The following is a 23297-nucleotide window of genomic DNA, read 5'->3' as shown; positions in this document are numbered from 1 at the left end:
AAAATGCAAAGGTATGTGGATCGATTGCTGAAGCTTAATGTGAACTTCCCTGAGGAGCTTGCAATAGATATAATTTTGCTCTCCTTACCATCGTGCTATGATCAATTCCGCATGACATGTCACATGAATAAGGAAGAGGTCACACTCAGCAAACTTCAGGGACTTCTCAAGACCGCAGAATCAGGTCTTAAGGGGAAGTCGGTTGTTAACACTCCTACTCCAAACTCCACTCCGGTCTTGGCAATCGGGAAAAGTCGAGGAAAGAAGAGAAAGAGTTCTTCGAAGGGTACCAAGGTTAGGACCCTTGATGGCTCTTCTTCAAGTGGAACCAAGAAAGGTTTTGTCACTCCTTTTTCTGACCCAAAAGAGGCTGAATGCTTTTATTGCCATGAAAAATCACATTGGAAGCGGAACTACCCAAAATACCAGCAAGATGTGAAGGATGGGAAAGTTAAACCCAACCATGCAGGTATTTACACTATCATTTCTAATAACTCACCCCATTCGAAATCTTGGGTCCTTGATACCGGTTGTGGTATTCACATTTGTTGTGACTTGCAGGGACTAGGAAGAAGTGAGAATGTGGAGCAAGGAAGAATAAACTTAATCATGGGGAATAGGAAAGTTACACCTGTCACCAAGATTAGAGTTTATACTTTATCGCTAAGTAGTGGGTTAAATTTAGATTTGAATAAATGTTGTTATTCGCTAGAAATGGAAAGAAATATTATTTCCTTTCATGCATTGTATAAACAAGGTTTCACCTTTTCATTTGATAATGAAGTTGGTTCGATTAATGCTTTCTTTAATAATGTTCTTTATTTTAAAGCATTACCTTGTGATGGTGTGTATGAAGTTGTATCTGTTGTAGATCACTTAGGAAATAATGTTTTGTGTATTGATTCTTCTAATAATAATAACTTGGATAAAGCATCATTATGGCATTGTCGTCTTGGACATATAAGCAAGAAACGCATAGGCCAACTCCAAAAGGATGGAGTCTTGGAGTCGTTTGACCTAAAGTCAGATGATAGTTGCGGATCATGCTTACTTGGAAAAATGACAAAGTCACCCTTCACAGGCTCATGTGAAAGGGGTGAAGCTTTGTTGGACTTTATACACACGGATGTGTGTGGACCATTCAAACATGCCACAAGGGATGCTAATCGTTATTATTTGACTTTTACTGATGATTACAGTAGATATGGATATGTCTACTTAATCAAGCATAAGTCAGAGACTTTCGAGAAGTTTAAGGAATTTAAACAGGAAGTCGAGAATCAATTGGGCATGAACATTAAGATGCTTCGATCCGATCGAGGTGGTGAGTATCTTAGTTCAGAATTCCTCGACTATCTAAGGGAATGTGGGATTGTCTCACAATTGACACCTCCCAGGACACCGCAGTTGAATGGTGTGGCTGAAAGGCGTAATCGAACCTTGTTAGACATGGTTCGTTCCATGATGAGTCGAGTTTCGCTACCAATCTCATTCTGGGAGTATGCCTTAGAGACTGCCACCCATATTCTTAATCTAGTCCCTACAAAGAAAGTTGCCAAAACTCCTCATGAGATGTGGACTGGTAAAGTACCTAAACTAGACCACATCAAGATTTGGGGTTGCGAGGCTTTCGGGAGACGTGAGACTCATGATAAGCTCGAACCTCGAAGCGAGAGGTGTATTTTCATCGGTTACCCACAGCAATCCTTTGGTTACCTCTTCTACAGACCTAGTGACAATGTGGTCTTTGTCGCAAGAAGAGGAGTCTTTCGAGAAAGAGAGCTTATAAGCCAAGGAGACAGTGGGAGGCAAATTGATCTTGAAGAAATTCAAGAGTCAAGTGGTGAAGGAACTTCAAACTCTAGCCCTCAACTTGAGGAGGAAACTCCTGTTGAGCCAATTGACGAATCTGTACCTCTGAGACGTTCCACGAGAGTTAGGAGTGCACCTGAGCATTACTATGGATTCCATATTACTGTAGAAGGTGAGACACTTATTGGTGATGGGACACTAGTAAGTCAAGATGACCCTAACAGCTACGAGGAAGCCATGGCAGGCCCCGAATCTGCTAAATGGAAAGAGGCTATGGATAGCAAGATACAATCCATGTATGACAATCAAGTTTGGAACTTGGTTGAAAATGTATCAGGTCGTAAGACGGTGGGGTGCAAATGGATCTTCAAGAAGAAGACCGACATGGATGGTAATGTACACACTTATAAGGCTAGACTGGTTGCAAAGGGATTCTCACAAATTCCTGGAGTGGATTATGATGAGACCTTTTCTCCGGTAGCCAAGATTAAGTCTATTAGGGTTATGTTAGCCATAGCCGCATTTCATGACTATGAAATTTGGCAAATGGATGTCAAAACCGCTTTCCTTAATGGAAAGTTGGTTGAAGATGTTTACATGAGTCAGCCAGAGGGTTTTTTCAGCAACGAGTACCATAATAGAGTGTGTAAGCTTGAGAAATCCATCTATGGATTAAAGCAAGCACCTCGCAGATGGAATCTTTGCTTTGATGAAAAGGTCAAGGAATTTGGCTTTTCTAGGAGTGAAGATGAATCTTGTGTGTATGTCAAGGCTAGTGGGAGTATAGTTAGCTTTTTGGTATTGTATGTGGATGACATACTACTCATAGGAAACGACATTCCAACCCTGCAGGAAGTAAAGTCCTGGCTTGGGAAGTGTTTCGCTATGAAGGACCTTGGTGAAGCTGCCTATATTTTAGGGATAAGGATCTTGAGAGATCGGAGTAAAAGACTAATTGGACTTAGTCAGAGTACCTACTTGGATAAGGTGCTGAAAAGATTCAGCATGCAGGACTCCAAGAAAGGAGAGTTACCCATCCAGAGTAACGCCAAATTGAGTAAGACACAAAGCCCTAGCACTGAGGCTGAGATAGCAGAAATGAGTCGAATACCTTATGCTTCGGCTGTAGGATCGATCATGTATGCTATGACGTGTACTCGACCTGATGCAGCTTTTGCCCTGAGCATGGTTAGCAGGTTTCAGTGGAACCCTGGCAAGGCACACTGGACTGCGGTAAAGAATATTCTCAAGTACCTATGAAGGACTAAGGACTGGGTCCTTACCCTCGGTGGGAGTGATGACTTGAGAGTTGTAGGGTATAGTGATGCTAGCTTCCAGACTGATAGGGATAATTTCCGCTCTCAGTCAGGTTGGGTCTTTACCCTAAATGGAGGAGCAATTTCTTGGAAGAGTTCCAAGCAAGAGACAGTGGCAGATTCTACTTGTGAGTCAGAGTATATTGCAGCGAGCGAGGCGCAAAGGAGGCTATATGGCTAAAGAACTTCATCGGAGACCTTGGAGTTGTACCAGCTATTAAAGAGCCAATGGAAATTTTCTGTGATAGTGAAAGCGTTGTTGCCTTAGCCAAGGAACCAAGGGATCACGGGAGATCCAGACACATTGACAGAAAATACCATTTTATTAGACATCGAATAGAAGAAGAACTCCTCGTGGCAAAGAGGGTATCATCGGATGAGAACCCAGCAGATCCCCTCACGAAGGAACTGACTCGGGTTAAGCATCTCCAGCATGCTCGGAGCATAGGGCTGAAGGATGATATTAGATTTAGTAGTTAGATAACCTCGAAATTTCTAAAGTGTAATTGACATTAGATGATGAATAAAAGGTGTTTTATTTATGAGTAAAGTGTTGCTATCTCTTGTCAATCGTTTACTATATTTCTTTTGCATGTTTTGACTTCCAGAATAATTTTGTTTGGTATAACATATTATTCAAACCTCCACAGTCGGTTATATGTCGGAAGTAGGTATGAATCAAGACTGTCATGATTGGTTGAAGAGGTCTAAGGTGTTAGACAAGGCTACAACAATCATGAGTGCTCATAAGTTCTGAGCATTGGACTCAACCCACGCTCACTGGAATCACTTCATGGAATTCTATCTCGAGTGATTGTGAGACGGTAATATCAAATAAGTCTTCAAACCTAGAGATATGATTTGTTACTTACAAGTTGGTTATGCATTGATTGTACGAAAACACATTGGTAACTCGATGTTATAAATCGTGCTCTTGTGTGTAATTCAATGAGTGGTAGAACAAACATATGAGTCGAAGTTTATCTGTTCCTTCTTGGATTAAAAGCTGATATCTGGGCCCCTCGATGATTTTGTTTTGACCCATGTACTGGACCCGGTCAGAACTAAATTGATGTGTTCAATTAAGTTCTTTGTCAAACAAATCGGAAATCGGGAAACAAACTGTTGGACAATAAGTAAGACATTGTTCCATGTATTTGTCCGACTGATATCTAGAACAGAGGATTATATGATCACTTATCTTAAATGGCGTACCATCATCTTCTCAGTTCCGAGAAACCTTGAAAAGAGCTACGATTTCCGATCGGTTCCTGAAGTCATACTTGCAGCAATAGTTATTAGACTTATCCAAGTGGGAGACTGTTGGATAAGGTGTCTAAGTCCATAACTATTTCTGGTATGTACTTGACCCGACCCGACATGGTCCATTTGGGTTGCATGGCACCATGCAATTGGATAGACTAAATGAGAGAAATAACACTTGGAGATTATTAATATATTATAAGTTCTAATATATTAATAATATTATTTGATTAGTTTGATCAACAATTAATTTAGAATTAATTAAGTGATCAAAAGATAACTAATTAAATATATGGTTTGATTATGTAAATCATCCATATCTTGTATAGTGGGCTAAGAGGCTCCATGGACTATCAAGTTGGGTTCTACCCATAGGATGCTCCATGGATGCTCCACGGGAGTTACAAACCCATGGGTCATGGAAATGAAGAGTCATGACACATTAGGGTTTACATGGTGTAACCCTAGATGTGTCAACACTATATAAGAATCATATTCTCCACCAAAATCGGCTACACTAAGGAAACAAGATGGCTTGGCCGATTTCAAGAAGTGTGCATTCTCTCAATAGTCTTTCCAAGAGCATTTGGTGTTGTGTGAAGCATTTGAGGCATCACACTTGGGGTGCTAGGCTCATAAGGTTTCAAGGAACACAAGCAACTACAAGGTAAGTTATTCTATCTATCATTCAAGTTAAAATTGTTCCCCATGTATGCTAGATAGGAATATAGCCTTGGAATTAAACTTTGCATGATAATTAGACAAACATAGATCCAAGGTTATTAGGGTTGCATGTACACTTAGGAAGTGTTAGAATGCTCAAAACCCATCACATAACCTATAGGTGTTGTGAACGATGTGTTCACCGGTGTACTCTATCCCCCTCATGGTTGCCTTTAGGATAATCTATTGTTGAGGAAATCCCTTAGCAGTAATGTCCGTCCCGATGAAAATCCTAAATTAGGTCCGTTGAGATAGATGTTGTTTTAGGGACGTAAAGTGAGGATAACGGGAATGGGTAATCGGGATAATGATTGGTTGGTGAAATTAAATATAATTTATTTATTGTGGGTTGAAAACGCTATATGCTTACCAGACTCCCAAGCCTGACCCACTCAGTTTTATTTGTATTACAGGAAGTGGCGCAAGGGCATAAGATGGATGAACCATCAAGTTGTTTTGTTTACAAGTCTTCATATGTATATATTTGTTGAATGACTTGTAATGTTATCGTTTATGCTTATTGGTCTGTATCGGAACATGACACCACGAGTTTTGATTATATAATGAAAATACATTTCTTTTATGAAATGCTTTGGTAAACATTGTTTTATCATGTTTTGTTTTTTGGGAACAAATTCCGCAACTCTTTCAAATCAAAAGGATTTACTCTGAAATTATTTTAAAAGCATAAATGAAAATCGGTCTTTTCTGGCCGAGATTTTGGGGATGTCACATTTGTGTAAATTCATTGTCCAAAAATGTAGTTTTTTAGCATGGCATGTAACCTCCCCCGAAAGTGTAAAATGAGTGAAAACTAATAGATAAGGGGGTATGAACTCACTTGTTGTGTTATTATCCAAAAGTTAAACGAACTTGAAGATGGTGGTCATTGGCAAGGATCTTGGTGTTCTTGACCTTTCCTTCCATGATCTTGAGTTGTGAGTGTTGTGTGAACAAGAGGTTGAGCTTGAGATGAAGAAATTAGAGAGTGATGATGGTGGTGGCGCAATTCTCAGCCAAGAAGAAGAAGAGAAAAATGATAGAGATTTCTTTGATAGCCTTGAGTTATGAAGTGAATGAGTGAAATGAGGGGGTATTTATAGGGTAAAAGTGTCCTAGGTTGTATAGGGAATAGGGGGGGTGTTAGGGCATGGGAGGATTGATTCTTTTGATTTTTTTTTCATTTTAAATGTGTAAGTAAACACCATTATGTTGTCTTGTAATGCTTTTGCATTTTTTTAATGAGTTGAGTTTTCTTTTATATGAAAATAAGGGTGGTTAGTGATATATATATATATACATATATATATATATATATATATATATATATATATATATATAGGTACATGCATGTTGTTTTTATTACCATGTTAAATTTTATAATAATACACTAACTCTTATTCTTAAAGAAAGTGTCATAAAAGTTGGTTGCCCTAATCATTTTCATATGATTATTAGTGGGGGGTGATATGGAAGCGTGACATCTTAGAACTTTGGTCTAAAATTGTAAATACCCAGTTCACCACAAACCACACCGTAGTAGGACCTACACTATAGAACCTCGATGATTTTAAGTGGCTTTGGGATACCTCAAAACGCACTAAAAGTTGACCATCATCATAAAACAGAAAACAGTTCAAAAATCAATGAGATTTGATGCCCTAAAAATCAATTTTTTCAAATGACCTGCATGGGGGCCATGAATGATAAATTTGATAGAACATGTTCTCTGGATTCCGTGGATAAAAAGAACGTCCAGAACCGAGATCACATCAGAAAGTTATGCATGTTTTAAGTTTTTAAACACGTATCTGGTATCGAATACAACATTGCTTAGTTTAAGGTGGGTACACATATCGTAAATTAATTCTGAGCACATTTCTGAACTCAGGTTTCAGTCTAGTATTTGATTTTACTATTCCAATATTTTTAGCCCAAGCCAATATTAGATTCGCGAACACAGACGAATCGGAACCCGTTTGAAGCACAACTTTGAATGTCATTTCACAGAAATCCGTACATTGGATTAAAATCCGTTTGCGTTTTTGGAATCACCATAACCGAGCGATTCACCATATATTTTTGATATTTTTACAAATCCAAGATTTATTACCATGCAAATCGAGGTGACCTTGGGATGAGACAACCTAAATGAGTGAAGAAGAGAATAGGTGCATGCATACGCTTGTCACCCAGTTCATGTTTCTATGCAAACCCATGTGACCCACTGGACAACCGGTCATTGGTTGATCGAACAAAGAATTTTCCAAGAATATCCATGAGTCCAGCCTCTTCCCTCCATCCCCTCATTTTGTATTTCACTGCCTACGCGGAAGAGAGCACAACACCGCGAGGAACAATCAGAGTCACTGACTGCCATTGCCCACCTCAATCTCCTTCTGGCCACCTTGGTCCACCATAAACGACCAACACCTTTCACCGGCCACTACTTACACTTCCCATTGTTTGTTTTCTTCTTTCCTTTCCTCCTGCATACAAAAATGAATCAAGAAGATGAAATGAGTTACTGTTAAAACTATGTTTCCAAATAATTAAACTTGACCCTGGGTATCTTTGCTTTACGACTTTGGCCCCTCATGTGAGATACTTCATCATTCAAGTCAAACTGCCATTTCAATAACCAAGAACAACCCCTCCTTTCAAAAAATTTAACCAAATCAGTCCGAAACTATAACTTAGGCTAAGTATGTGCACTTTCAGCCCTGTATTGAAAATAAGTTACAAGGTCAGTCTCTTGAGGACGATTTTAACAAAAATCAAACCCTATAAATTATTTGTGTAAACGAAACCACCCTATACTTAATAATTAATACGAAAACTATCCCTTTGATTTATTAGGTAATATAAATATACTTGGTGGTTCGTTTTACGAACAAGAAACGTCACGCAACGACTTTCACGACAAGTTTCACACCACGAGCCTCGTTCATGCTACGAAAGTAAGTGTTACGACTCCTTTTTAATGTTTTTATTATTTTGGGGGAGAATACATCTTATATGCCACACCCCAAACCGAGATGACAAAAACATTCGGGGGCGGAGGACGTCATGTATAGTATCATAACAATACACAATAGTAAAACAAGCAACAACATCCATTGCATTAATAATATAGTTAATACAAGTTTGTTCTGTGAATAATTGTATGGCACCAAAAATGTATATATAACAAAATAAAAGACGAGTCTTGAACATGTTTCATCTTCTCAAAACATGGTCCGGTGTACCTGTCTACTGGTGACCTGAGAATACAAGTTATTTTGAAAGAGAGTATGACAATTTAAGTTGGTGAGTTCATAAGTATTTTAGTGTCAAAAGTTTTCATTTGTTTCATGAAATTTTTTGTAATTCTTTGATGAAAATGTTTGTATACTTCCTAGAAAATCCTATATTTTCTACTAAAATGAAAAGTAGTCTTCTACCAAGACTCAACTGTTTGTACGTTCTGTTCTCTTTGAAAATGGTGTAAAATGTATGTTTATACTTGAAATAGTATAAATGCGTGTTTTCCATATTTGTAAAACTATCTTTATTCGAAAAATAGTATGCATTTCTTATGTGAGAATACCACTTGTATGAATGTAATGGAAAAATGATGATGTACAGTAGTGTTTGTATAAAATACTCTACTGAAGCACTAAATACCTTAAAAGCAAACTATTAATTAAGATAAAAATGTGATTAAGTTATAACCATGCTTGATTGACTAGTATAAAACACGACGTTCTTCAAACGTCGAAAATGGTATGACATTTGTCACCTGTAGACCTGCAGGTCCCACTGTAGCTAGCAGCAAGGTGTAGGATGGTCAATCCTATATAGATCTATACACAAACTGATGCTCTCCCTCTAGGAGACTATAGTTACAAAACGTGTCACATCAAGAATATTGTTATGCCATGAAATAGTATCTCACACTTTAGTTATCTTGTCCTTGTTATATTATGTATGTTCCTTTATGTTCTTGTTATAGTATGTATGTCCCTTTCTGGTCTTGTTATACCGTGTATGTTCCTTTCTTGTTCTTGTAGATGTATATTAAACTTTGTAGTGAATAGTAATAGTATGTATGTACTGACTCGTGTACGTTTCAATGTTCTAGTAATAGCATGTAAGTACTAACTAATGTATGTTTCTTTGTTACAGTAATAGTATGTAGTTATCCTCTAAACTATACCTATTATAGTTTACTAATATGTTTGTTTGAACTGTTACTGATTTGTAGAAAAGACTCAATTGTTCTACGGAAGCAACTAAGTTAAGTATGATCCTTAAAAAAAATGGGGTTTCATATTCATATATGTATTTAATGAGTATAACTATGATTTAGCTGATAGTCGAACTAGTGATCCTACCCTAAGCCCACAACCAAACAAGGAACATGAGTCAAGGTATTTAGCAATAGTCCTAAGTCCGTTAAAGCATACTTATACATAAATAAATAAACGAATATGATTTTGATGTAAAAGAAGTTTAACATACTTTAATAGAGTTTTAACAAGTTTTTGAGTATAAGAAATCCTTTTGTTTGATGTTTTCACATGTAAATGATGAACACAAATATATTGTGTTGTACTTGTAATTTCCCCTAAAAGCATTTAAAATGCATTTAAAACTGTAATTTGTAGGGGTATGAACTCACCTTTTGGGAGTGATTTGCTAACTGGTTCGATATAGGATGATTGATTTCACAAACTAGTTCCCGGGACAAAAGACGTCCTAAATAGAAATTTATGCAACATAATGGCATCAAATTAGTGAGTATAACCTCAAAGGTAATAGGAAAACAACCTAGGATGTAAGGAACACTTATAGAAGAACTGTTAGAACCAAAGTCAAGAAGCTGCTTGATGTTCACGGCCAGACCTCGGTGTTCACGGTGTAAAGGGTTCACGACTCTTCAAGATTTGAAAGGTTCGGGGCTGAAAACTCAAAAATGAAGAACACTTGACTGCTGAAAGGATGAACTTTGATGATTCTCAACAAAATTCGAATGTGGATTAAGGATCCTCGGATGATAGATGAGAGAAAAGAAGGTTTACGGTTGATGATCTTTGGGAGAGAATGGGTGTGTTTGCGGTTAGAAGTGTAGAAGTGAGTCAAAAATCGGTCAACTCTAATATATATAGGGATGAGTTCACGACCGCAAACCGAAGGTTTACGGTCCGAAGCCTGATTACGACACGAAAGTGTTCACGGCCGAGAACGAAGGAGTTCACGGCTGTGTGGGCTCGTTTGCGATTCGAGAGTTCACGGCCCATGCGAGGGTCCTTAGTCCAAAATGATTTCCTCCAAAACACACAACACTTAAGAACGCTAGGTTTATACACCTATAATTTCATTACCCTAACTATAATAAGATAATAAAAAGAAATAAGTTTGACCTTTGATTGACATGTTTGACCTTAGTTGACCAAGTTTGACTTTTACACGAAAGAAATTACGGGTTGTCACATTATATAAAATATGAAAATACATGGTAAATTTATAATCTAGTTATGATTGGCATTTTGGACAAAATAATGTCTATCGTACACAGGTTTTTATCATAACATACATATGTTTTAATGATTTAAAACATGTTACAACTAGAAAATGTATCTTATCATTTAACCATATAATACTATGATTTTACGTGACAAATTTGCATGTCATAAATTATGTCATAAGATTTTTATGATTTCATGTGATGTATACATGACATAAAACGTGTACAACAAATGTTTATCAATTTTGTATCATTGTATCTATATCCTGTATGTATTTATACATATGTATGGATACATTATAACACTCAAATCTTGGTATTTATAAATGCACTTGAGAAACATACAATCAATTTAAGCGAGTAAAAGATGTTTCTACGGATACATCAAAGTTACTCGGTTTTTATAGGAAACTTTATCGTATACCATAGTCAATGATCTCTATAGTGAGATAGTATTCATTACCTAAGTTTAAGTAGTTAGGAGCGGGTAGCGCATGCTATCTCTTATTTGCTTCCCAAAAGTCATAAAAATGTTAAACCTTTTTATTATAAATATAGTGCATCAACTAGATGCGAAATAAATTAATTAGCCCATTAAATACTAATTGAATAATTAGGCGCAAGGCCCATTTGCCATTTTCCTTTTCCTTTACTGATATTATGTATGTAAATATATTATTTACAATATAATCAAATCCCTTAATATATAATAATTTTATATATATATATATATATATATATATATATATATATATATATATATATATATATATATATATATATATATATATATACACACGTACTATAAAATTTTATTAAATTTCACACCTCATTTTTATATCTAAGGAAACAATCAAACAAGCAACCAAAAAATTGAAATAAATAAATAAATAAAATATTAATCTTATTCGGGTGAACCAAACCAAACTCGCTTAACCCAAAAACCGTTTAACCCAATGTTAATATGGTTCGGTTTGTTGGCCATACCAAACTGGAAAACATCGTTTTTTCCTTTGGTTAACTTTTAAACGTAAGGTTTGTTACGTATAATGAAATCAAAATTAAAAAAACACACACAATCCTCTCTTCTAATAAAACAATACCCAAAATGCACATGACATTCCCTTAGCACCTCCGACTCTCTTTTTCCCGCTTAAAACATGAAACTGAATTTCCGAGTTTGCCCTTCCATTCGAATGCATTTACTGTCATCCATTTTTTTTTTCTGGAAATTTCAATTTTCAGTTTTCAAATTGTCCATATATATCTGCAAAAAATATGAAAAAAAAATACGTTATACACATATGCGAATACGATTATGATTTTACTTAATCCCCAAAAAACAGGCGAATCAATTTGAATTCCATTTAATAACAATAAAATAATTAAATATGATTTGTTCCTGATTTAAGCATTTATACATTCCTAAATTACCGATAGTTTCTATCTCATATATATATATATATATATATATATATATATATATATATATATATATATATATATATATATATATATATATATATTACTATGTTATAAAAGAAATCTCATTATTTCTATAAAAAGAATCAATATAATAATAATATTTTTTAAATTGTACTATTGATAAAACACTATATACAATTCCAGAATGCATAATCTAACTTAATACTATCTCAGCTTACGTCATACGAATTGAATTAGTCTAACGTTAATTCCTGATGCCTAGGCAAAATCAACCGATTCTGGTCTACCTTCCCCGACTACACATCTGCATATAAAATTCAAAACTTTTCAAAGACGCTCTTATACCAAAAAACCCATTTCAAATTCTGCTCTCTCATTGTCCTCATAAAACCAGCGTTGCCGCTATAATTACCCCAACATTATTCCTGTATCTCCTTCCTTCTGTGATCGCTTTCAACAACTCACATGTAATATTTTTCCCTTTGATTTTTTTCTCTCCATGTCTCTCTAAACCCTTTCCTATTTTAACCCATTGATTTTTTCCCTTAAGGGTTTTCTAATTTGGGATGAAGATGAACATGAACTTGAACGAAACTCGAAGGAAGTTCCCTAAATGAAAATTAGAGGAAAGCTACGCGACATACCCTTTGAACACCGACACCATCGTCCGTGCTTCTAAATTCACGTTGATTTTTGTATTTTGAATTTGCATGTAAGACAGTCTGTACATATTTGCAATAAATAATAATTCTTGGGTATGCTTATGTTTTATTCCTACATAAAGCTTATCTCTTTGATTTGCAACGATATTTATTTACAAAGAATATACACCAAGTGAAGAGCTTATTGAATCTAAATTAGTGTTTATTTGCTTCGGATGATTTTATTATGCTTTTTTTTGTGATACTGTGTAGCAGTTACATGATATAGGAACTTAAGATGGTGATATTTGATTATGAGTTTTTTGGTGGGAACTATCATGACGTCTCCTCCTGTAGGTAAAATATCCTTAATCCATCTTCACCAAGTTAGATGTTAGTCCCATGATGCTTTAGTATTTATATGTCAATTTAAGTTTCCTACACTACTTCTGTTTTTGAGTTTATTAGTGCTCCATTTGATTTGGTGAACCTTGGATTGGCTACTCTTCAAACATTGTTTGCTTCTATCTTTTCTAATGTTTCAAAAATTGTGCTCGGATCTGGATGAAGATAAAGAAGGTCGGGATATAGGTTTTCCAACTTGCAACACGTAAGAAATAATTACTTTTTCCATCTTTGGGTCTTTTTTGTTTATCTTTTTTAGTTCTTGAGCTTTCATGTGAAAAAGGTTAAAAAAGAACCAGAGATGAATCAATAGAGGTTTGAAGCGTTAGAATGGAGGTTGTTTCTTTGTCTTTTTCTATCTTCGGTACACACCCTAAGACCACTAATGCATAGGTACCCTGGTAAAGCTTTTGACTCATCCCAATTTAATCCTAGGGTCGAGTCAATGTTGAATCATGAGATCTAGCAAATATTTGTCGATTATGGCAAGCCTTCCTCTATACCTGGTATCTTTTTGCTAATTAATTGTTTTCACACATACTCTACGTCGAGTGTAATTACATTTAGTGTGTATGAAAAAGTTTTATAAGAGAATGAATATAGTTTGTTTTATATTAAGGAGTTGTTGAGTGATATGGTTTTATTTATTTTCAAGTGCAAGAGGAAATGATAATTCAGTGATGGTCACTACAGGGTCAATGAAAAGGGAGGTATCAAGGACAACAAAGTGATCTGCATACCTAAAAACTATATAATCTTACCACCAACTAATTCTTATCACATAATAGTCTTAAAAACACAAACACACAAACTTCCTAACTTGAACAGTTTATTTAATATAAACCAGTTCGATTATACATCAACTTACATCAGAAAATCTCACTACAATCACACTCACTCTCAGATGAAAACTAAGAACAAAATCTAAAGAGACTATGAACTTCTATTAGAGAAACCCTAACAGATATCGAGAGAGAAAAGAAGACGATAAAAATATCTAGACATAGCCAAGAACAAGCTTCTTCTCTTAAATACTTTGGATACTCGATCAACCCGTAAACATTTAAGATCCGCGCATTAACCCGAATTATATCACCTGCATAAAATTTATACACTCTACCCACAAATAACAATATTGTACAAAACATACCCTTCAACATTTAACGTTCAGTTTGTAAAATACTAAAGGTATTTTCAACACCCCCCCACAAACTGAACATTAACACAACTTATGATTTATTATATTTAAAAACATTTATTAAACCTAGTCTATTAGAAATATATTCATGTTGAGAAGATCCAAGAGCTTTAGTTAAAACATTTGCATTTTGATTTAAAGAATCAATCTTATTAACTTTTATAATATCATTTTCAACTTTTTCTCTAACAAAATGAAGATCTACTTCAAAATGTTTAGATCTCTCATGAAATACAGGATTTAGTACAAGTTTGATTGCTGATTCATTGTCACAAAAAATATTGACTGGAGTTAAACCAGTTATTCCCAAATCATATAGTAATTTTAGAACCAAATTACCTCACAAGTTACAGACCCTAATGCCCTGTATTCAGATTCAGTGGAAGAATGAGAAACAATGCTTTGTTTCTTGCTTTTCCAGGATACAAGTGAACCAGCAAAATAAACAAGATATCCTGTAACAGACCTTCTACTAAACAAACATTTTGCCTAATCAGCATCAACAAAACCAATGAGACTAAGAGAATCAGTTTTTGTTATATGAATTCCTTTCCCTGGACAATCTTTTAAGTATCTTAACAATCTTAAAGCTATATTCACATGAGATTTATAAGGTTTATGCATGTACTGACTTAAAATTTGCACAGCATATGAAATATCAGGTCTTGTCATAGTTAAATAGATCAGTTTACCAATTAATTTTTGAAATTCTGTAATATTTACCACATAATCAGAAGGATCTAGATCACATTCTTTCTTAATAACAAGATTAGGTTCCAAAGGTGTTTTAACAGGTTTACAAGCAAGCATACCAAACTCTTGTAGCAATTCCAAACAATATTTCCTTTGATTTAGACAAATACCCTGATCTGTTCTAACTACTTCAATTCCAAGAAAATATTTCAACTCTCCTAAATCTTTTATCAAAAATTGAGATTTTAAAAAACATTTAACATTTTCTAATTCATCTTTACAATTTCCAGTGATAATAATATCATCCACATAAACCAACAAAATGATTATAACATGTTTTATTCTTTTAACAAATAATGAATAATCATTAATACTTTGTTCAAAACCAAATGAAGAAAGGGAAGAACTTAACTTCTCATTCCATTTCCTAGGTGCTTGTTTAAGTCCATAAAGTGACTTAATTAACCTACAAACTCTATTATCCTTTTTTGAATGATACCCTTCAGGAAGTTGCATATAAACATTTTCAGACAAATCACCATATAAAAAAGCATTATTTATATCCAATTGATATAAAGGCCATGCATGATGAATAGCTAAAGTTAAACAAATTCTGACAGTAACAATTTTAGCAACAGGAGAGAAAGTTTCCTCATAATCTATACCTTCTCTTTGACTGTACCCTTTAGCAACTAACCTAGCTTTATATCTTTCAATTTCTCCATTTGACTTATATTTAATTTTATAAATCCAACGACAACCAATAGCTTTTCTTCCCTTAGGAAGATCTACGATTTCCCAAGTATTATTCCTATATAGAGCTTCCATTTCTTCATTCATTGCTTTTATCCATTTAGGATCTAAAACTGCTTCACTGTAAGTTTTAGGTTCTACTGTTTTATTAAGATTAGTAACAAAGCAATAATTTTCAGAATTTAAGGCTGAGTAATTGACAGATCTTTCTATACCATATTTATGTTTTCCTTCCACAACATAATCACTGAATCTATGAGGCATATGAATACTACGTCTGGACCTTGTGACCCTAGAGGACTGTTCTTCAGAAGGACTAGTATTAATTAAAACATTTTCCTCAGTCAATAAAGAAGAATTTGGAACCACCTCATCAGATGAGGGCACATCTGCCTCACCAGACTGGTTGCTGACATCAAAAGAAACAGTCTCATCCAAGTTATGGTCTGCATCAACACCACTCAACTGATGGGCACCTCTCAGTTCATCTAAATTAGTATTGTCTAGTAAAAAACTAGAAGATATTGACTCATCATAGGAAAAAGGATCATTCACAACAACATTAGATTTATCTGTTAAAGATGAATGCTTTAGCTTGAAAGGAAAAACAGACTCATAGAATTTTATATCCCTGGAAACAAAAATAAGATTTGTATCAAGACTTAATACTTTATAACCTTTTTTATCAAAAGCATAACCAAGAAATATACACTTATCAGCTCTTTCAGAAAATTTATCAGAATTATTTAACTTTGTTGCAAAACATAAACAACCAAAAACCCTAAGTTTATCAAAAACAGGAGCAGTTTTATAAACCAACTCATAAGGAGAAGAACCATGTAAAACAGATGTAGGAGTTCTATTAATTAAGAAAACAGCAGTTAGGATTGCCTCTCCCCAAAATTTTAAGGGTAACCCAGATTGAAACATCAAAGACCTAGCAACATTAAGAATATGTCTATGTTTCCTTTCAACCACTCCATTTTGTTGTGGAGTGTGAACACATGAAGTTTGATGCAAAACACCTTTAGATTCAAACAATTGTCTCATTTTAAAATTCAAAAACTCAGTTCCATTGTCTAACCTGACTGTTTTAATTTTAACTCCAAATTGATTAAACAAAATATTAAAGAAAACAAGAACACAACCATAAACTTCATCTTTTGATTTCAACAAATAAACCCATGTAGCTCTAGAATAATCATCAACTATGGTTAAAAATACCTAAATCCTTCTGAGGTTGTCACTCTATAAGGTCCCCAAACATCCAAATGTATTAACTCACCCAGTTTAGTAGTAACATGTTGACTAACAGGAAATGACTCCCGAGTTTGCTTAGCCTTATGACATACATCATAGGGTGGCAGTAGTTCATTACCAAATGTTAATTGAGTTCTTAGAGATCCTAGGGCTTGATCAGAAGGATGACCAAGTCTATTATGCCAAGTTAATTTTGATACACAACACATAGAAACAGAATGACTATTACTACACGAATTACCTGAAGGTTCACTATTGATGTAATAGAGACCCTCAGATTCTCTACCATTCCCCACCATCTCCTTTGACTGTAAACCCTGAATTTTACAGCTATGTTCATTAAAAACAACCTCACAATTACTGTCTTTACAAACCTTATGAACAGACAACAAGTTAACATTAAAATCAGGAACAGCAAAAACATCAAAAAGAGTCAAAGAATTAGACAAATTCAAATTTCCAATTTTTTCAATTTTAGCTGAAGTACCATTAGGATGGCTAACCAGAAGATCTAATTTAGACACATCCACAGTGTCATGAAGAAGAGACTCAGAAGCAATCATATGTTGATTAGCTCCAGAATCAACAATCCACTTTAGAGGACTAACAGATGAATTAAAGGCTTGAAACAAACAAGTACCTGCCATATTAACACTGGCAGAAGTTTCCTCATTAAGCTGTCTATCACCAATAAGTTGTAAAAATTTGAGGTATTGTTCCTTTGTGAGCTGATGAAATTTTGAATCCCTACTAGAATCAGGAGTACTAGAAGGAATAGAATTACCAGAAGTAGTAGTAGAGGAATTGGCAGAAACATTTTTATTAAAGTTATTCTGATTACTGGACTCATTTCTTGACTTAAAATCCTTGGGATAACCAATTAGCTTATAACATTTATCAATTGTATGACCTTTAATTCCACAATTTTTACACTGAACAGATTGAGTCTTATTTTTATTAGTGTTGTTAAACCCAGATTTGTTATTAAACCTGCTATTAAAAGCAGCAGGTTGAGACTTGGAAAAGGATTGTGAAGGCTGAAGAGAAGACAAGGATCCATTTCTTTGAATAGATTCCTCTCTTGAAAGAATAGAAAATGCAGTTTTAACATTAGGTAAAGGTTCCATTAACAAAATATGACTTTTTACTTGACCATAGGACTCATCAAGCCCAGACAAAAACTGCATAAGTTTCATGAGATTATAATGATCTTTCATTTTGATAGCAGCTTCACAAGTACACTCAGTCAAGCTAGTAAGACCATCAAATTCCTTCCACAAGGAATCAAGTTTATTAAAATAGTCAGACAAGGAAATTCCATTTTGTTTAAGTGTATTAATTTGTTGATGTATATTAAACACCACAGATCCATCTGACTTATTATAAGTTTCAAACAAATTATTCAAAATATCCTCAGCTACCTCAGAGTAAGCTTGACTCTGATATATAGAATCAGAGATAGAAGATAAAAGCCAGGAACATACAACAGCATTAGCCCTATCCCACTTAGATTTTTTTTGACTCATCAACACTAGTTTTCTTAAGAGTACCATCAATAAATCCAAGTTTATTCCTAGCTTTGAGAGCTCTAGAAATAGAACTCTTCCATAATCGAAAATTTTCATTTCCAGTTAATTTTGTAGTAACTATTGAAGTAATAGCATTATCAGATGGATGAATGTAGAGAGGATCATCAAAGTTAATTGACTCATCCTTTCCACTTCCACTAGGTATAGAACCAGAATCACCACTCGAAGTAGTATCTCCGGCCATTTAAAAAAGGAGTAACGAACAACAAATAATACCACAAACAGAAGACAACAGTACTGATCTAACGTCCAGATGGTCACCAGGTATGTTAGGGCCCAAGACAATCAGTACAGTGTCAAAGAACAAACAAGAAAGAACATATAATGCAAGAACTAGACAATGGTGTGCACAATACAGTCACAGATTCCCAACCAGAACAATATTACCAATCAATAGAGAGAAAAAGGAACAAAACAGTCCTCACAGTGAGTTGGAAGCGACCAAAGGAATCGATTCTCTAAGTCCGTTCTCTACTAAGGTTTATCGGTGATCAAATCCGACCCCTAGAGAGTTATTTCAGAGTAGAGATTAATCGATTATGATATCTTTGAAGATCAACAGAAGCGAAGCGCTAATATCACAAGCGTTTATTTCAACTTTACTTGTTACCTGCAAGAATCAAAACATTCTCGCAGTACCAGGATCTTGAACAAGAAACATACAAAAAAAATCTATAAAGAACAGAAATGATCTTCTCAAGACGAAATCAGAAACATACCGTCCTTAGATTGACGATCCGATGATGAGAATCACGATCGACCGTCTTACAACAAAAAATCGGAGCCTGAAAGCTCTGATACCATCTTAAAAACACAAACACACAAACTTCCCAACTTGAACAGTTTATTTAATATAAACCAGTTCGATTATACATCAACTTACATCAGAAAATCTCACTACAATCACACTCACTCTCAGATGAAAACTAAGAACAAAATCTAAAGAGACTATGAACTTCTATTAGAGAAACCCTAACAGATATCGAGAGAGAAAAGAAGACGATAAAAATATCTAGACATAGCCAAGAACAAGCTTCTTCTCTTAAATACTTTGGATACTCGATCAACCCGTAAACATTTAAGATCCGCGCATTAACCCGAATTATATCACCTGCATAAAATTTATACACTCTACCCACAAATAACAATATTGTACAAAACATACCCTTCAACATTTAACGTTCAGTTTGTAAAATACTAAAGGTATTTTCAACAAATAGTAATATTAATTTTTCTTTTATTTTCTTTTTATTTGTTTAAATTTGATTTAGAAATAATGAGTGACAAAATGTGTGAATTATTGTGGAAAATAGATTTTTCATTATCGCACAAGAAGACGAAAACCATTGTAATTGATTTTATCAATGTGTTACTATTTTGGTATGCTTACATTGATCTATTTACCGATGCATAGTGAAAACAGACTATGTTGGTACTACTCATATTGGAAGGTTTATCGTGTTTTGACCATTAGTGGCTTGCACATGTCTTTTTTCTTCAAGCATCAACCTATGCATACTTTATTTTTCTCTTAACAGGTTCTCCAAAATTCTTTCAAAGTTCACATTATTTGGACAATGAGTGAATTGTTGCCATGCTCAAACTTGTAAACATTTGGATTAAAACTCCAATGTAGATGGTCGTGAAACTTAAGGTAAATATTTTGAAATTATTATGTTCTCATGACATGACTGTGGCATCGTGGAATTCTGTGGATTTGAAGTTCCTTGAATCTGCTGATATGTTAATTGGTTTCCATGTTGGGATTTGCGACTCAAAGCCTATTAAAGTGTACAAGTAGGTGTTGTTTGTTTTTTTAAAACAAGTACTTCAGCCCACTTATTGCTGCGCCGCGCAGCACACGCGCAACACTTGGTCATTCACAACTGTTTGTTTTTCAGAAAACTTCTGACTTAAAAACTGTTGCGCGTGTGCTGCGTGGCGCAACACTAAACCAACTGCTTCAAATCTCTTCACGCCTTAGTTTATGTTACTGCAGCAGTCTGCAGACGTTAAAAAAACAAACATACTTTTTATTAAATGTTGCACCTGTTTGTTCCACCTCTTCTGCTACAGATGATTGCAGAGGTGGTCCGCAGACTTCAATCATTTTTCTCTTTAAAAAACAAACAACACCTTAGTCTGTTTCCGGTGGATCATCACATATTTTCTTGGTTGTCAATTTTTCCCCGAATAGGCTACTTTCCTGCTGGTGGTTGTTGAATATTGCTCTTCAAGGACAGTGAAGACTTTTTAGCTATGGTTTCTCCTTGGTTGTCCTTCATTATGATGTTTAGTTCATGTTTTTGCCTAGACGTTATATTGACATTCCTGATTAGTTGGTGATCTTCAAACATGTTTGTTAAATTTCATTAAATAAGCATTAAATATTACAGATGTCACCAATTTATTGGGTAGGGGATATGTAGAAACAAAAAGTAGAAGGATATTTAATTTCTCTTTTTTTAATTGGGTGTTTTTTTTGGTGATGTCTATAATTGTATTCAACTACTTAGGATTAGATAGGCGGTTATAATAAATAGTAAATGCTTTAAGAAAAAATTAGATGAACATTCAGGTAAATTTTTACTACTTATTTGTTTTCTACATCGATTTTTTCAATTATTGAAAATAAAATATAAATAAAAAACAATAGATCGAAATTATTATTTTTAATCTTTAAAAAATGTCACGAATCAAATTTATAAGTGGAAACAATAATCAAATTTTATCAGGAAAGGACCAAAATAATTTTAAAATAAACTTCCAAATATGGATTAAATTTGTGAAAATAATATTTTAGATATGTGTGGTATGTTGTGATATTTTTTTATATGGTTAATAAAAATACGAAAAAGAGAAGGATGGTATTAAGAAAATCAATTACATTTTTTATCTATCATATTTACAAGTATACATTAAGATTATTATAAAGGTATCATTAATACTTATGCATGGATATGATTATTGTTTATAAAAATATACCAATAAAGTTATAAATTTATTTTAATAATCTACAAAATTAAAAGTTATGTAAATGTGTATGAAATAAAGGATAATAATACAAAATAATAAATCCTAGGGAAAACCTACAAGTAAAACCCAAAAGCCAAAATACTAAATAAACTCACCATCCACACAAAAAAAAAAAAAAAAAAAACAAAAAAAAAAAAAAAACAAAACAAAACACAAAACAAAACAAAAAAAGGTCGTTAAACAAAAACCATAAATTCTTAGTTCATTTTTTAATTTTCAACAACCTAAACCACAAATCTCGAAGCCTTAAGCCTAAACCCGAAACCCACCTTGTTAGCCCTAAATCTTAAAGGAAACTATATGTCGAAAGAAGAAACAATTTACTGACCGTCGAAAGTAATGTATGTTGAAAAGAATGGTGACACATTCCATGACTTATGGAGAGGGAGTGGTGGAATGCATACATCATCAATTGCATGTAACTTTGGGCTTAAAATGAGGTACATGATATTGTAATGTTTTTAATATTTTTAGGCTTAAAATGGAATGTTTTATATCAATAACCCAATTTGTAGTAAATACGTTATTGGAAACAAGGTTGCCGAAGAGAAGTCAATGAGGGTACTAATGGTTTCCCTTGGTAGTCAAATATTTCATTGTCTTTTTTTTTTATATATATAACTTGTAAAGGTTGGCTGGTTAGTCTTTGTTTGTTCTATTTACAATATGTTAAGTAAGTTTTGTAATATGTTTATGCTCTCAAATGTCATAAAGTTTTTCCATATTTCGTATTTTTTTACCTTCAAATAATATAAATATGTTGGTTAGTATTTGTTGTGGATGTTCATGTCAAATAATGTCAATACCTAGGCATTCTAAATCTTGTGATGCTTATTATATGAGCAAATTACAGGAAAATGACAATGTACGTTTTTTTTCGTATAAACGATGTACATCATTTTTACACATAATAGCAAGATAATTACATGTAAATAGTTGATATACTACCTATTTACATTCTTTAATGATAATATGATTATGTAATCAATAATAGCAATGTTACAAATTCTTGTCCACAGTCTTTTACTATTGAATTGGTGTGGCTCTAGTGCAAATATACCAACAATTCAATCTATTATAAAATACATTGTTGTAATGGAAAGTAATAAAAATATGATGCTCTAATGAAATCCCATTACGGATCACACCTCTAACAACTATACCACTAATTTTGGTTAAACTCTTAGCCTAAAACCGAAAATCGAACACCCAGAACCTATAAGGAAACTATTTTCCAAAATAACATACAATATGTGCTCTTTGTAATATGTCATGTTTCCGAAAGTGAAACTAATTGTAGAAAAGAAATTATTCGCCGAATGAACTAATTGCCGAACCAATTTATTAGCCACCGCCGCTTTGCGCGGGCACACAGCTAGTGTGTGTGTGTCTATATATATATATATATATATATATATATATATATATATATATATATATATATATATATATAAACAGGGTTTAGACTTCCCATTTGTATATACATGTATACGTTTACATTCTTCCTCTTTTAGTTCGATATCAGAGATTTATCATCAGGTTTGTTATTCTACATCTGGCTTCTTCCTGTAATAGTAGACATATAAAAGTATGCATTCTCTTCTTCCTGTTACCTCTTCTTCATATGTTAATTTCTTATTCCTGTTTTCTTTA

Source organism: Lactuca saligna, chromosome 2, assembly GCF_052625555.1.
Source record: "Lactuca saligna cultivar CGN05327 chromosome 2, ASM5262555v1, whole genome shotgun sequence".
NCBI lineage: Eukaryota > Viridiplantae > Streptophyta > Magnoliopsida > Asterales > Asteraceae > Lactuca > Lactuca saligna.
This window is presented reverse-complemented; position numbering follows the sequence as displayed.